Raw genomic sequence first — 14,167 nt, 5'->3', positions numbered from 1 at the left:
CCATCATGGCATCAGTCAGCCTTCACTCTCAGCAGCTTGCCTTTTTTCCCCAAGGTCACTTAGAGACTCATCCTCTGGGGTACATGCTGCTCGGGGTCACACGTCGTCTCTGGTGACAGCTGTGCCCTGTGTCCGGCAAGTGTGCAGCCTCCCAATACTGCTGTGCACATCCCTGCCCACATCTCCTTAGGGGCTGTGGTGGGGTCTCTGCCCAGGGGTGGGGGTGGGGTGCAGGGTAGGGCATGCCCCCCCCCACAGCAGCTTCAGATGCAAGGAGGTGACCTCAGGGGACAGTGTAAAAGGGGCATGGGAGGACAGGTTCCCTCAGGGAGTGTGGACGGAGGCGGGCGTGTGAAGAGCTGCTGGGGCAGGGAGAGTGGGTGGGATGGGGAGGAGGGCTCAGTCCCTAGAGAAACTAAGGAGGCCTTGAGGGGTGGGAGGCTGCCTTGCCCAGGCCCTGATGCCCTCCTGCGCAGAGGATGCTCACCAGCACAGCCTTCTAGGTATGGTTTGACCTTTGACCCTGTCATGCTCCTGCAGGGACCTGACCCAAGACACACTCCCCTCTCTCTTGGGAGAGCTTGTCACACCAGGGTGGGCATCTTTGTGCGCCCAGGTAGGACGTGTAGTCACTGAGGTCAGAGAGATGGGGGAGTGCAAATACAGAAAGATGCTGCAGGTCAGTGTGAGGTCGGGAGGAGGGGCGAGCGACGTGGGCTGGCTTAGGTTTTCTCTGGTGTGGCATGGAGGTCACTGGAAAGAAGCAGCTGAATTGTGTGTGGCCTGTGACCAACTGGGTGGGTGTGAGAGGTCAGAATGAGCCCCCGGAAGGATGGGGAGGAATGGGGGTGGGGCGTTCATAAAGATGCCTATGAGCCATGTTGGGGGAGAAGCCCTGCTGGTGATAGACAGCTGGGGTCACGGTGGAAAGAGGGAACTGGAAGCAGGACACCGGGAGACAGAGAAGTGAAGGCACCGAAGCAAGAGCTGGGCCCTCTGGCACCTAGGGCGGGGTAGGATGAGGAGCAGACAGCGAGGAGGTGGGAGAGACGCTGGCGTGGAGAGCCTGTAAACCACTCTCTGGGGCTCTGTCCCCACAGAAGTCAAGAAGGCACAGGGTGCCCAGAAGCCAAGGTGTCCCAAGGAGGAGGGAATGATCAGCTGGGACAAGTGCCACCAGCAGGTCAAGAGGATTTGGCTGCTTGTAGATCGCTGTGCCCTTTACAAAGGATCATAGAATGCTGGAGAAGCCTCTTTGGAAAGGGTTCAGGAAAGAATGTGGAGAGGGGACTGGAGAAAGCTGTGTTGGGGAGCAGAGGAAAGGGGGAGCCAGAGGGTAAGTGGGGTTGCAAAATGTGAAAGTGGAAATAACATACGTGTGTACATGTTCATGTGTGTGTGCACATGCGAGTGTGTGTGCATGCAGACAGGTATGAATCCATGCACTGTGTGCGTGTACAGCATGCTGCGTCTTGCACGTGTGAGCACATGTGTTCATGTGTGCTCGTGTGTAGCACCCTAATGGATCAAAATGCTGATAATACTGGAAAGCCCTGTTGGAGCGATGACCTGAGGAGGCCAGCAGGGATGGGGCCCGCCACACCTGCAGGGGAGCCCTAAGCTGGGGGCATGGACAGTTCTTGGAGAGGGCACAGTTTTGGGCATTGAGGCAGGGAAGAGCACAGGTCAAGGTGAGTCTGAGAAGTCTACTTTGATGGCTTCTATTTTCAGAGTAACCACAGAGTGCGAAGGGGTACAGGATGGGGCCTGGGGAAAGGGGTTCATTGACTGACACATGGAGACCCTCCCTGACCTGAGCCCCAGTTGACCCCGCAGAACCTGTCACCAGAGCATCAGGGAGGCAGCTGCTGGGCCTGGGAGCACAGTTCAGGGTGAGCATTACAGAGAGCGAGAGGAAACCGGGGAAATCTTGGGGGAGGAGGCTGGTACCACACACACTGGGGTCCAACCAGCTACTCACCGGCTGTGGGACTTAACTGGGTAACTCCACCTGTCTGAGTTCCAGTCTCTTATCTGTCAAATGAGTCTGGTGGATTTTCAGATCTCAAAAGGAAGGTGATCCAGGGGACAGGACTGGGTAAGGCCAGTGTGGGGACAGAGCCCCAGAGAGCAGTTTCCAGGCTCTCGGCCTCATGGGAAAGGTGCTGGCTCAGGTAGTAGATGGCCATCAGCTGTGACTGGTTGGCCGTCAGCTGTAACCAGTTAGCCAATTGCCAATTAACCACTGATATAACTGCCATGACTGGGTTGGTTGGTTGGTTGGTTGGCAGGCAGAACAGTGGACGGGGGATCGCGGATCGTGTGGATCGTACTTCGTGTGTCTCGCCTGGCCACCAGCGAGACGGGTGCAGGAAGACCCCTTGTTGACGTACTGGCGGATGTTTGCTCCCTGTATCTCCAACCCAGCCGCCAGTGAGACTATAGTGGTATGACTCCCCTATCTATGGCTCCGTGGGTGTTCCTTTTTGGCCTCACCGTGTCCTGCGTTCTTATGTGGGGAGCGGGAGCTGAGACCCCGCACAACACCCTGCATGACACATGGCACAGCGAACATGGTGTGGTGTCAGCCAAAACTCTCCAAAAGGTAATGGAGTAGTTTATACGTATGAAAGCTCAGTTTCATGAGCAGGGTATAGTGCAGGCCAGAACTTTCCGAAGGATGGTGGAGCAGTTTGTGCGTATGAACACTCAGTCTCGGGAAGCCCATGAGGAGCGGCGCTGGGAGCAGGAAACGTGACCTGCCTGGGAGAAACGTGACCCCTCGGTGAATTTGTGGTCCTCTGAAACCTCCAGAAGGCACGCTGCCCTGTTGGCCAAAGTAAGCGTCACCTTCCGGTAGTCTTGCTGCTGTAGGCTCCAGAGTTGCGGACATCTAACACCAAGGCCTCCACCCAATCGGACGCCTGGCACGGTGAGCAGGATTCCGGCCAGGTAGGAATGGAGTCTGACTCTGGGCAGGAGGACAGGTGGCCCCCACACAGTGTGTAGTACCCGGTAGCTACTGTTCTCAGGAGTTGGACCCCCGAGGAGAGGTGGGAGGACATGGATGGCTCTCCGGACAGCAGGGACAGGACCCTGCAGGTTCTAGCTGAGCGGTTGCCAGAGGAGGCGAAGGGTACAGCCGGCCATGTGGGCTGGATGTTCCTCACAGCCTTGCATTGTAACATGGAGGACACGCTTAATGAAATAGCCCAGGTGCAGGACCAGCAGCCCCGGGGAGAGGTGCTGGAAGCTCGGGACCGCCAGTTGGAGGAGGCCCTCACTGCGTTGTGTCCTAACTTGGAGGAAGCACTTGCAGTAATAGCCCAGGTGCGGGACCAGGTGTCCCAGTGGGAGGCGTTGGAAGCTCAGTCTGCTTGTTTGAGGATGAGCCCCACAGTGGAGACTCTGAGGCAAGTGGAGACAATATAGCTCCCAACCCCCAAGTCCGGCCAATCTTGAAGCAAAGGGTAAAATGTGAGCAACCTTTGCGCCCCGGGGGCATTGCTGCCGGCAACCCAGCTGTGACTGAGTTCACGACCTACACCCCATGCACTCCCGCTGAGTTGCAGGAGCTGGGGAGGCGGTGCCGACAGCGCCCTGGAGAGCCAGTCTCGGCTTGGCTATTACGTTTATGGGATGAGGGAGCAGACAACATTCTCTGCTCCCCAGGCGAGATAGAAAAGCTAGTCTTTGTGATAGTGCATCCGTCCCTGTGACAAAGGTTACAGAACTGCCATAGGTTTGCCCAAGACCAGGGTAACCATACTCTAATGGAGTGTCTCATCGGTGCAGTACGCACAGTATGGGGACAGGCTGGCGAGCTGCCAGACACTGTGAGTCAATGGCAGTCATATACTGAACTTACTCAAATCATCTGTGAAATAGGTATGATACATGCTATGTTCAACCCTAATATGCGTGGGCCGGATGACGAGCGTTTTACAGCCAGCATGAGAACTGGTTTTGGATACTGCCCCTGCAAGTGCCTTTGGATCCTTGGTTGCCATTCTTATGCCCTATGTGGGGTGGCGGATCCATGAAGTTGCCATTGCCATGGCCTCCCTAGGGGATGTTGAAAGCTGGCGGCAAAGGAAATTAAGACAGGAGGTCCAAGAAGTCGAGACTTGGAAGTCCAAATCAAAAGTAAAGGGGCGAGGTCGCGGGCCTCAGAGAGTAACACGCACGCAGATGTGGCATGGTCTTGTGGCAGCAGGGGTTGAGTGGGAAAAAATAGACCAACAACCCAATGCACTCTTTTTATTATTATTATTATTATTGGGGAAGGGGTACAGGACTTTATTGGGGAGCAGTGTGTACTTCCAGGCCTTTTTTCCAAGTCAAGTTGTTGTCCTTTCAGTCTTAGTTGTGGAGGGCGCAGCTCAGCTCCAGGTCCAGTTGCCATTGTTAGTTGCAGGGGGCGCAGCCCACCATCCCTTGTGGGAGTTGAACTGGCAACCTTGTGGTTGAGAGCCCACTGGCCCATGTGGGAATCGAACAGGCCGCCTTCGGAGTTAGGAGCATGGAGCTACAACTGCCTAAGCCACCGGGCCTGTCCCCCAATGCACTCCTGCTGGAACTTTGGAAACAGTTGTATCTGGAACAGCGATTCCAGTGAAGCCTAAAGGAGAAGTCCAGGAAAGCGCAACCCGTGTCCCTTCAGGACTTCATGCAGCCACTTGAGGCTGACTCCCTTCAGCTTGATTGGGGGTGGCAAGGTACCCGGTCAGAGGGGATGAGCGGGGACCGGAGGCCCCATGTAGAATTGTTCATACATTGGTCCCCTTCTAATGTGCAGAGGGTTTTGGCCCTAGTTGACACTGGCAGACTGCAGTCTTGTTTATGGGAATCCTGGCTGTGCCCAGGAAGTCTGGCTGTGCCCAGAAAGACTGGTGGTACCCTAAGAATCCTGGCAGTGCCCCGGGAGCTCTGGCTGTGCCCAGAAAATAGGTGGACATCAAGGGACACTCTCTGGGACATTACTTGAACCGGACTGAAACTTTTTTTTTGTGAGCTGGGTTTGTGACACAGGGCCTCTTGTGGAGGACGCTCGTCGCGTAGATTGTGAGGCAAGACCCTGAGCAGTGGAGTGTGGGGACAGAGTCCCGGAGAGCAGTTTCCAGGTTCTTGGCCTCACATGGAAAGGTGCTGGCTTGGGTAGTAGATGGCCATCAGCTGTGACTGGTTGGCCATCAGCTGTAACCAGTTAGCCAATTAGCCACTGACATAACTGCCATGACTGGGTAGGTTGGTTGGTTGGTTGGTTGGTTGGTTGGTTGGTTGGTTGGTTGGCAGGCAGGCAGAAAAGTGGACGGCGGATTGGGGATCGTGTGGATCCTTCTTCGTGTGTCTCGCCCAGCTCCCAGTGAGACTGGGGTGCAGGAAGACCCCTTGTTGGGTACTGGTGGATGTTTGCTCCCTGTGTCTCCAACCCAGCCGCCAGTGAGAATATAGTGGTATGACTCCCCTACCTATGGCCCCGTGGGGTTCCTTTTGGCCTCACCATATCCTGCATTCTTATGTGGGGAGCGGGAGCTGAGACCCCGCATGACAGCCAGTATGGGAAGTGGGTAGAACCAGGTGAGAGGTTGGGGACATCCTACTGCCGGTCCCACCCCACCAGGGGCCTGCCCCTCCCCCACCTGGTTGGACCAGGCCAAAGCCCACTTGGCCTCCAAGGGTCTGCCCCACAGGTGCTTGCTTGCTCCTTGCCCCTCCAGCTTCCCTTCCTGAGGGCTGGGCTTGTCTCTACTTGTACTTGGGTTCCAGCTCTCCCACCAAATTCTGCATGCCCCTAACTGGTCTTTCGAGGCTCAGCTTGAGTTTCTGGTGTAGACCAAAGACAGTAACACTAGGTAAACACTGTGACATTCTGGGAGCCAAAGAGCCCCACATATATAGCAAAGGAGTGACATTCAGAATGTATAGGGAGCTCCTACAACACAGAAAGATTAACCCAGGAAAGTGGACAAGGGTCCGAACAGGCAGCTCTCACTCTGGATGGTAAACACAGGAACAGATTAGCTTTGTACCAAACCGGCAAACGTACAACCTCCTGTTTTGCCCACCCGCCAAACCTGAGGAGACTGATGATGCCTGCACTGGCGATGGTAGGAACCAGGCCCTGTTTCCCACTAGCGGAAGGGAGGGCACCTTGGGAGGTGCCACCAGCAGGGACAAAGTTCATGCTCTTGGGTCCAGCAATTCCTTTTGTAGGCATCTCATCCCAGATAAGTATTTGTCCACGTGCCAAGTTCCATGTACGCTTCTTACTGCTGTGGCTTTTGTTCGCTTGCCTGATTCTTTAAGGTTTTATAAAAGATTATTCAGCCTTCATTTTATATTTTATTTCTAACTATTTCATAGTTAAACCTTTGAAGAGAATACAGGTGACTACCAAGTACCGAGGAGGTGGGGTCATGCTGTTTTTACTAATGGAAACCACCTAGGTGACCATCCAGAGGGGAACGCTGAAAACAATCATGATGCATCCTTGCCTGCCATGACTCTTGTCGCACAGCAGCTGGGCCCTGCTCTCCTGTTGGGCTTGTGGCGAGGACAGTGTGTAAGCCTGGAGCCTAGGGACACTCTCCCTCACAAGCCCTAGACTGCACTCCCGCCGCTGCCCTCCTCCCCAGTGCAATAGTCCCCATGGCACCTCTAGGTCCTTGTAGGGCCCCTGGATCCAGCTGTGCCCGAGGACTCTGCTGCCTCATTGAAGGAACTGGTGGAGTCTCTTTTTGGCTTGGGCCACTTGGAGACAGGGGTCCATCACTGGAAAAGGTCTTGCCTCATTAGAGTATTGTCAACTGGCAAAAATAACTCTCCAGATAAATCCACAAGAAAAACGGTTTATTGGGGGGGGGAACAGAAACCACCACTGCAGTGCAGGAACACACACCTCCAAGGGGGGCTCCAACCGGCTCCCACGTGAAGAAGGAAAATAATGCCAAGGTTCCAAGATGGCTATTCTATTTGTTAGCATCCCTCCTCCTGAAGTTACCACAAAGTTCAACAGGAAGTCAGGGCTAGAGAGTCAAGGGGTGGGGGGCGCCCAGCTCCACCCACATGGTTAAGCTCTTCCCAGCTCCATGGTTAAGCATCCCAAGGTGGCAGGAGCAGGAAGTGGGGCAGGGAAGGCCAGGAGGCTGGAAGCCTCCCTGACTTCCCAGCACATGGGCACTGGATCCCTGCTTGGCTGGGTGACCTTGAGTGCATCACTGCCCTGTCAGGGTGGGAAAGTATCTTTCCAGGCTCTGGTGTAGGAGGGCTTTTAGCCCATGGCTCAGCCGGCCACACCAGGTGCGTTGCCGCTCAGTGCTCAGGTCTCAGGGGGCCCTGGGAAGTGGCAGCACCCCCTCACTGGACAATGAACACCCAAGGCCAGAGGGACACTCATAGCCCAGGTGGACCCAGCCAAGGGCAGTCCCCCACTTCTGCGCCTCCCGCCTCCTTTTCCACTGACCCTTCGTTAAATAGTTGTGGTTTGCAATGGAGTGAGTCAGAAGGAGAAATTGAGGCCAGAGGGCAGGTCCTGGCTCAGGTCACACAGCTCAGACTCCTGATGATATTAAGGGGCCCTGTGTGCCAGCCCCATGCAAGAACATTCCCCCTTCACAACACCCCTGAGTCGTCGATGCCTGAATCCCTGCGTCCTCACAATCACTTTCTCTCAGGTGAAATAAGGGACAAACAGTTCGGGGAGGCGAAGTCCCTCGACAAGGGGCCAGAGCAGATGTGGGGATGGGGGTGATGTTGACTCGGTTTGAAACCCGTCGGGTCCAGGACTTGGAGATGGGAGCCCCTGTATCAGACCCCGCTGCATGACCCGGGGAGGAGGGGGCGAGGCCCTGGCTGGAGTCAGTGTTGGCCTGGACTCAGTTTCCCCATAGACGCAGGGGACCAGAACCGGAAGCGGTGTCGCGTTCCAACAGGCCCCACCTCCCAGCGCGGACCGACACCGGCCCCTGGCGGCCGCGCGCCTCATCACAGCCAGTCACACAGCCCAGCGAGGGTGCGGGGCCAGGGCGCTCCAGGTTGCGTAAGGTGGGGCGGAAAGCAGGAGACGTCTTGGGTCTCCTCCCCGAAACACCCCACCCCGCTTGCCACTCGCCAGGTGGCCTCCACAGGCCTCTTCCCATTCTGTATTTCAGTCTCCTACCCACCCCAGATCTGTGGCCACTCGGCCACCCCTGGAGCTGTCGCACCCCGTTTTTCATCCCACAGGGTTAGCAACCACCTTCCTTTCCTCGTGGGCGGGGCCTAGGCCCTCATCAGCCAATCAGAAGTTCCGGAGAGTGGCAGGGAGGGGGCAGGCTGTCCAGTGGGGAGGGCACGAGAAGCGTCGGTTTGGGCCCAGCGTGGGTTTTCCCCTCCTACACCTCTTCTTCCCTGGGTGCTCCCTCCCCCTCCGGGAAGTCCTCGGACCCAGGCAGGGCTCAGGGTGAGGAAGTCGGCTCTCCCGGAGAGGAAGAGGCCAAGGGTCACTTCAGTTTCCCTTTTTTCGAAGTGGGGACGATCGCTGCCCCCTTTTCCCCATCGGGAGACAGCAGCAAGGCCCTCAGCACCACGGCCTGCCAGCCACAGTGGCCCCCGCTGACCACCCCTGCCCAGCCCTCTGCACAGCCTCCCTACCCCAGGGAACAGACCTGCCTGAAATGCTCACGCAAGTGGCGTAACTGTGCCTCTTCAGACGCTTTCCTGACCACAGCCCCCCACCCCACCCACCCACCGTCATGGGCCCCTTTCCCCGCGTCCTCCCAAGGTGCACGTTTTGAGGTTCAACATATCCCGGCCCATTTTACAAGGCAGACACAGACCACAACGGTCTGAGGAGCTGGCCACAGGGCTCACAGGGAGAAGTGTCCGGGTGGAAACCTAGCCCTCCATTATGACCTGCTGCTGCACCACCACCTAGTGTCACTGTGTCCCAAGTCTGCTCCCACTGCAGGGACGCCTCCAGGAATGCTTTGTGGAGCCCACTGCGGGCCCAGTGCTGTCTGGATGGGGAGGTCAGAGCTCCCTGGGGTGCCTTCCCTCACTCAGCCATCCCTTGTCCAAGGGAGAGCTGAGACCCTGGAGGTGCCGGGAGGGCTCTCCCTGGCGTCGCTAGCAACCTAAGTTCTCCGCGTGCCCACTGGAGGGAGCACTGGACTGGTGAGGAGACAGTAAGGCCTGGGAGGAGGAGGAAGAGCATTAGACAGACGGCCCACCTCCACCCACATCCGTGGACAGCAAGGGGAGGAGGAGGAGGGACTGCAGCTATGCCAATGAACCCTGAGAGACAAATGAGACGTCCACGGGTGTGTCAGCTACTTACTGCTGTGTAACAAACCCCACAACAGTGGCTTGAAACAGCAATGATTTCTTATTTCTTACTGTTCTCTGGATCAACTGGATGGTTATGCTTCATGTTTTGCCAGCTGATATCATTTACAGCTGCAGTGAGCTGTAGGCTCAAGTGGTGTGAAACGTCCAAGGTGACTTCATCCACGTGGCTGCAGTTGATAGCTGTCAGTTGGGGGCTCAGCTGGCTGCCAGCATGGGCTGTCATCCCACGGACTTTGGCCTCTCCCCATGGCCAACTGGGGCTTCCTCACAGCATGACAGTGAAGCGCCATTGAGAATAAGGACCAGTATGAGCTTATCAAACCTCTACTATTATACTGGCCAATATTTTATTGGCCAGAACAAGTGACATGGCCAAGCCCAGAGTCACTGTGGAGGGAGACCTTGCAAGGACTTGACGACCAGGAAGCATGGTTTACTGGGGGCCACCAACGTTCCAGCTTACCACAGTGGGAAAGGAATGAAGACGGGACAGGAGAATGTCAGGGCCGTAATAACCAAGGATGTTTCCTGAAGGAGGAAGGACTTGGCTAAAGAGGGGCTGGGAATTCTGTTCCCCTCCTGCTTCACCTCCTGGGATCTGTGAAGGCTGCAGGATAACCAACTACTAAGTAAAGATATAAACTGGGAAAATGTCTGATTGGAGATAAGTGCTCTGTAGACAATGAAAACGGGATGTTGTGATAGTGTGATGGGATGTGGGGGTGGAGCAGCTGCTTTACATGAGGTGGTCAGGGAAGGCTTCTTGGAGGAGGTGACGTTTAGGCTGAACTCTGACCGACAGAAGGAGCCAGCCTTGGGCAGAGCAGGGGAAAGTGAACTGCAGGCCAAGGGACCAGCTAAAGCAAAGACCCTGAAATGGGAATGAACTGGACACATGTGAGGATTAGTGAGAAGATGAGGATGGCAGGAGGGGAGTGGGCAAGGGGGGCAGGGTCAGCAGGGCCACATCTTGTTAGGCCTGGACAATGAGACTGGACTTTTCTCCGGGTGCAGTGCGTGCCCCCCGAGGAGCACTCTGACCTGATCCAGCACACATGAGTCAGCACCTACTGTACACCAGGCACTGCTCTAGGCACCTGGGGCTCATCTGTGAACAAAACAGAAACATTCCTTCCCTTGTGGAGTTTGATCTAATTTGGGAATTGAAAAAAAACACTGCCAAAAAGGAAAAGAGTGGGGTGAAAAGGGGGACAAAAGTGGGGTGTCTGAGGGGTAGAAGAAAGAACTGAGGAGGTGGAACTAGGAGGCCTAGGAAGTGAGGGTGAGAGAGAAAAGGTAAATTCAAGATGACCTTGGGAGATAATCTTTATGACCTTGGCTTAGGCAAGGAGGTCTTAGATATTTTTCCATTAAAGGAAAAAAATGATAAATTGGACTTTATCAAAATTTAAAACATTTGCACTTCAAAAGATACCATTGATAAAAATGAAAAGATAAGCTCCTGAGATAAAATATTGGTAAATCACATATCTAGAATATATCAAGAATTCTTTGAACTAATAATAAGACACACAACCCAATTTTCAAAAGGGGCGAAGGATTTGAACAGACACTTCACCAAAGACGATATACAGCTGGCCAATGAGCACATGAAAAGATGTTCATCATCATTAGTCATTGGGGAAATGCAAGCTAAACCACACTGAGATGCCATTTCACACCCATTGGAATGTCTGAAATTAAAGACTGGCTGTCCCAGCTGTTGACAAGGGTGTGGAGCAACTGGAACTCTTGTGTTGCGGGGTGGAGATGGAAAATGGTGCGACCACTTTACAAAGCAGTTTGGCGTACAATCCAGCAGTTCCACTCTTAGGTGTCTACCCGACAGAAAGGAAAACACATCTGCACAAAGACCCGTACACAAATATTCATAGCAGCTTGATTCATGACAGAACATGGAAACACATGTCCACATGTCCACTAACTGGTGAATAGAGAATGAGCTGTGGTAGAGCCATGCAATGGAAAGTTATTCAGCAGATTTAAAAGGGAGTGAATTACCGATGCATGCCACATGGAAGAACCTCAAAAGCATGATAAAGAAACTAAACACACCTATAGTTAACAAAAATGTATTGCACACTTAAAATTGTGTGTGATGTGTTCTTATCACAATAAAATAAACTTAAAAAAAGAAATCAAGAAACCAAACACAAAAGACTACACCTTGCATGATTCCATTTACAGGAAGCATACAGAAGAGACCAATCTACAGATTCAGAGAGCAGACGGTGGTGGCCTGGGGCTCGGGGAGGAGAAAGGATAGACTGCAAAGAGGCGCAGGGAACTCCGTGGGGGGTGGTTACACAACTCTATACATTTACTAAGAAGCATTGAGTTGTGCCCTTACAACGGGGGATTTCATGGAAGAGAAATTATACATCAGTGAAGCTCTTAAAAAGAGAAGGAAAGGCCCTCAGGTCTTCAGAGTGGGATGCAGGTCAGGAAGGGCCTGGCCTGCTGGGGCAGCCCTGTGCCTCGGAGGTTTCAGCCCCAGACCCTAGGGGCCTGTGTAGTGTTGCTCAGGAACCCCAGCTGGGTAGGAGCCCGGATGCCTTCGGAGTTGTTTACAGAAAACTTCCCTGAGGGAGTAAGGCGTGTTTTGAATGATAAATGCTCCAAACCACAAGAAGTTCAACCCCCAAGTCTGAATTCTCCCAAACTGGGGAAATCAGTTTTCTTCCAACAACAAGCTCCAGGCCCTGGGAGGCCCCGCCCAGCTGCTCGGGAGCAGCAGGCAATTAGTACAGGGCAATCAGGGACCTTCTCTATTGGGGTGGGAGAGGGCCTGGCCCCTGGCAGACCACCGGGGCCCTCATTAAACCTGCAGATGCCCAGGCTTCACCCTGGCTCGAGCCACAGTAACTGGGAACATGAGGGCAGTGCAGACCACAGGGAGATCTGCAGGCCCCCAGGTAGCCCCACGTGAGCCCTCCCCACCGGTGATTGGGCCAGGCATGGTCACGTGACCAAGGAGAGCCCATCCATAACTGACCAGTGACCTATCAGGGGTGGCCTGTGAGAGCAGAGCCAATCAAATGCCTCCCTGGGATCTGGACCCAAACCAGACTCAGAGGGAGAAATGGGACCCAAGCTCTGGGTTGCTATTATGCTGAGCCTGAGGGCCTTGGAGAGGGAGGGCAGGGGGAGCGGCCTGGGCACAGCCTCCATTTGACCCAGCTCGGACTTTCTCAAACCCGAGTCTTACCAGCGGCCAGTGGTGCCTTTCACCCTGTTGGCACAACCCCTCCGCAGTCCACCCTGGATGTTTGTCCTTAAACAACCCATATCCCTTCAGCTGCACCCCAATCATGTTTGTGAGATGTGGTGTGTTATATACTAGTTTGCTCTAATAGGTGTGAAAGTGAATTCTCCATCATCAAAATAATGTTTCTTGTTCGCTCTCCCATGTTCATAGCAGCATTTCCACAAGAGCCAAAAGGTAGGGAAAAAAACCCAGGTGTCCATCAACAGATGAATAGATAAACAAGATATGGTATGTTTCTACCATGGACTATTACTCAGCCTGAAAAAGAAAGGACATTCTGACACCTGCTACAACATGGACCTGGGTGAAATCATCCAGTCACAGGAGGACAAATACCAAATGATTCCACTTCTATGAGGTCCCTAGAGGAGTCAGATTCATAGAGACGAAAAGCAGAATGGTGGTGCCAGGTGCTGGGGGAGGAGAATGGGGAGTTAGTATTTATTGGGGACAGAGTTTCAGTTTTGCAAGGGTTCTGTGGAGGGTTGGGGGTGATGGCTTCACAACAGAGCAAATGTACTTAAGACCACTGAACTGCACACTTACAAATCGTTAAAGTGGTCGATTTTATGTTATGTTGTGTATTTTACCACCATGTTAAAAAATGCAATTCCTCCGTATGCCCAAGAGCTCATTCTGCACTGGGATCCATGCACCCAGCCAGACAACCAGGAGTATTTGTCTCCTGGGTGGGCATGCCTGGACCTGGCCAGTGCAGAGTTACCAAGCCAGAATGGCCTCACCCAGCCAGGTCTTCAGACTGATGAGAGAAATCTGGGCATTTCACTCACCTGCAAGGGGACATGACAGTTGCCAATGAGAAAACTCAGGATCCAAGTGGCCAGGTAGGCTCTCCTACTGGTCCCGCCAGTCCCAAGCGGAGGGCTGAGGAGACTGAAGTTAGAGCAACAGCGCCTGGGGAGAGGACCCAAACGTTGCATGGGTGGGCTGGATCCGCTCTGCAGCACCCCCTGCACACAGCCTCACAGCAGGAGGGGAAACCCCCCCAGGGGCCTCACTGAGGCTCATCTTCCCTGAAGCTGAGAGTAGAGGATGGGCCCTGCTCACACTGGCCTCAGTCACCACTTTTCCAGTGTCCTGAGTCCAACACCGCTTCTGATGGACGTGGTCTCCCGGTGGAGTGAGACCCTCCAATGGACCCTCTTTAAGGTTCTGGGGCCTACTATGTGCCAGGAAAAATAGCAGCATCCTGACTACCACCCCGCCTCACCCCCGCACCCACACTAGCCTCCCTGGGAAGTGAAAGCAGAGAGGAAATGGAGGCTCAGAGAGGTTAAGTGACATGCCCAGAGTCACACAGCTGGTAACATCAGAGCCACAGCTGCAAATCACTCTACAAAACTCACACGCTCCTAAAACTTTGCTACTCAACTTTGGGGGGTGGGGGGTACGGAGGGGCGTGGGGGAGCTACAGGATAGATGTGATCAGCTTCCAGAACATCAGGTGTACTCAGACATTTGGGGTGGGAGGGGGGGGACTGAGTGAACACATAAAACCTACCTTGGGTGCTCATGCATTCTCATGTT

This window comes from Rhinolophus sinicus, linkage group LG03 (assembly GCF_036562045.2).
Source record: "Rhinolophus sinicus isolate RSC01 linkage group LG03, ASM3656204v1, whole genome shotgun sequence".
NCBI lineage: Eukaryota > Metazoa > Chordata > Mammalia > Chiroptera > Rhinolophidae > Rhinolophus > Rhinolophus sinicus.
This window is presented reverse-complemented; position numbering follows the sequence as displayed.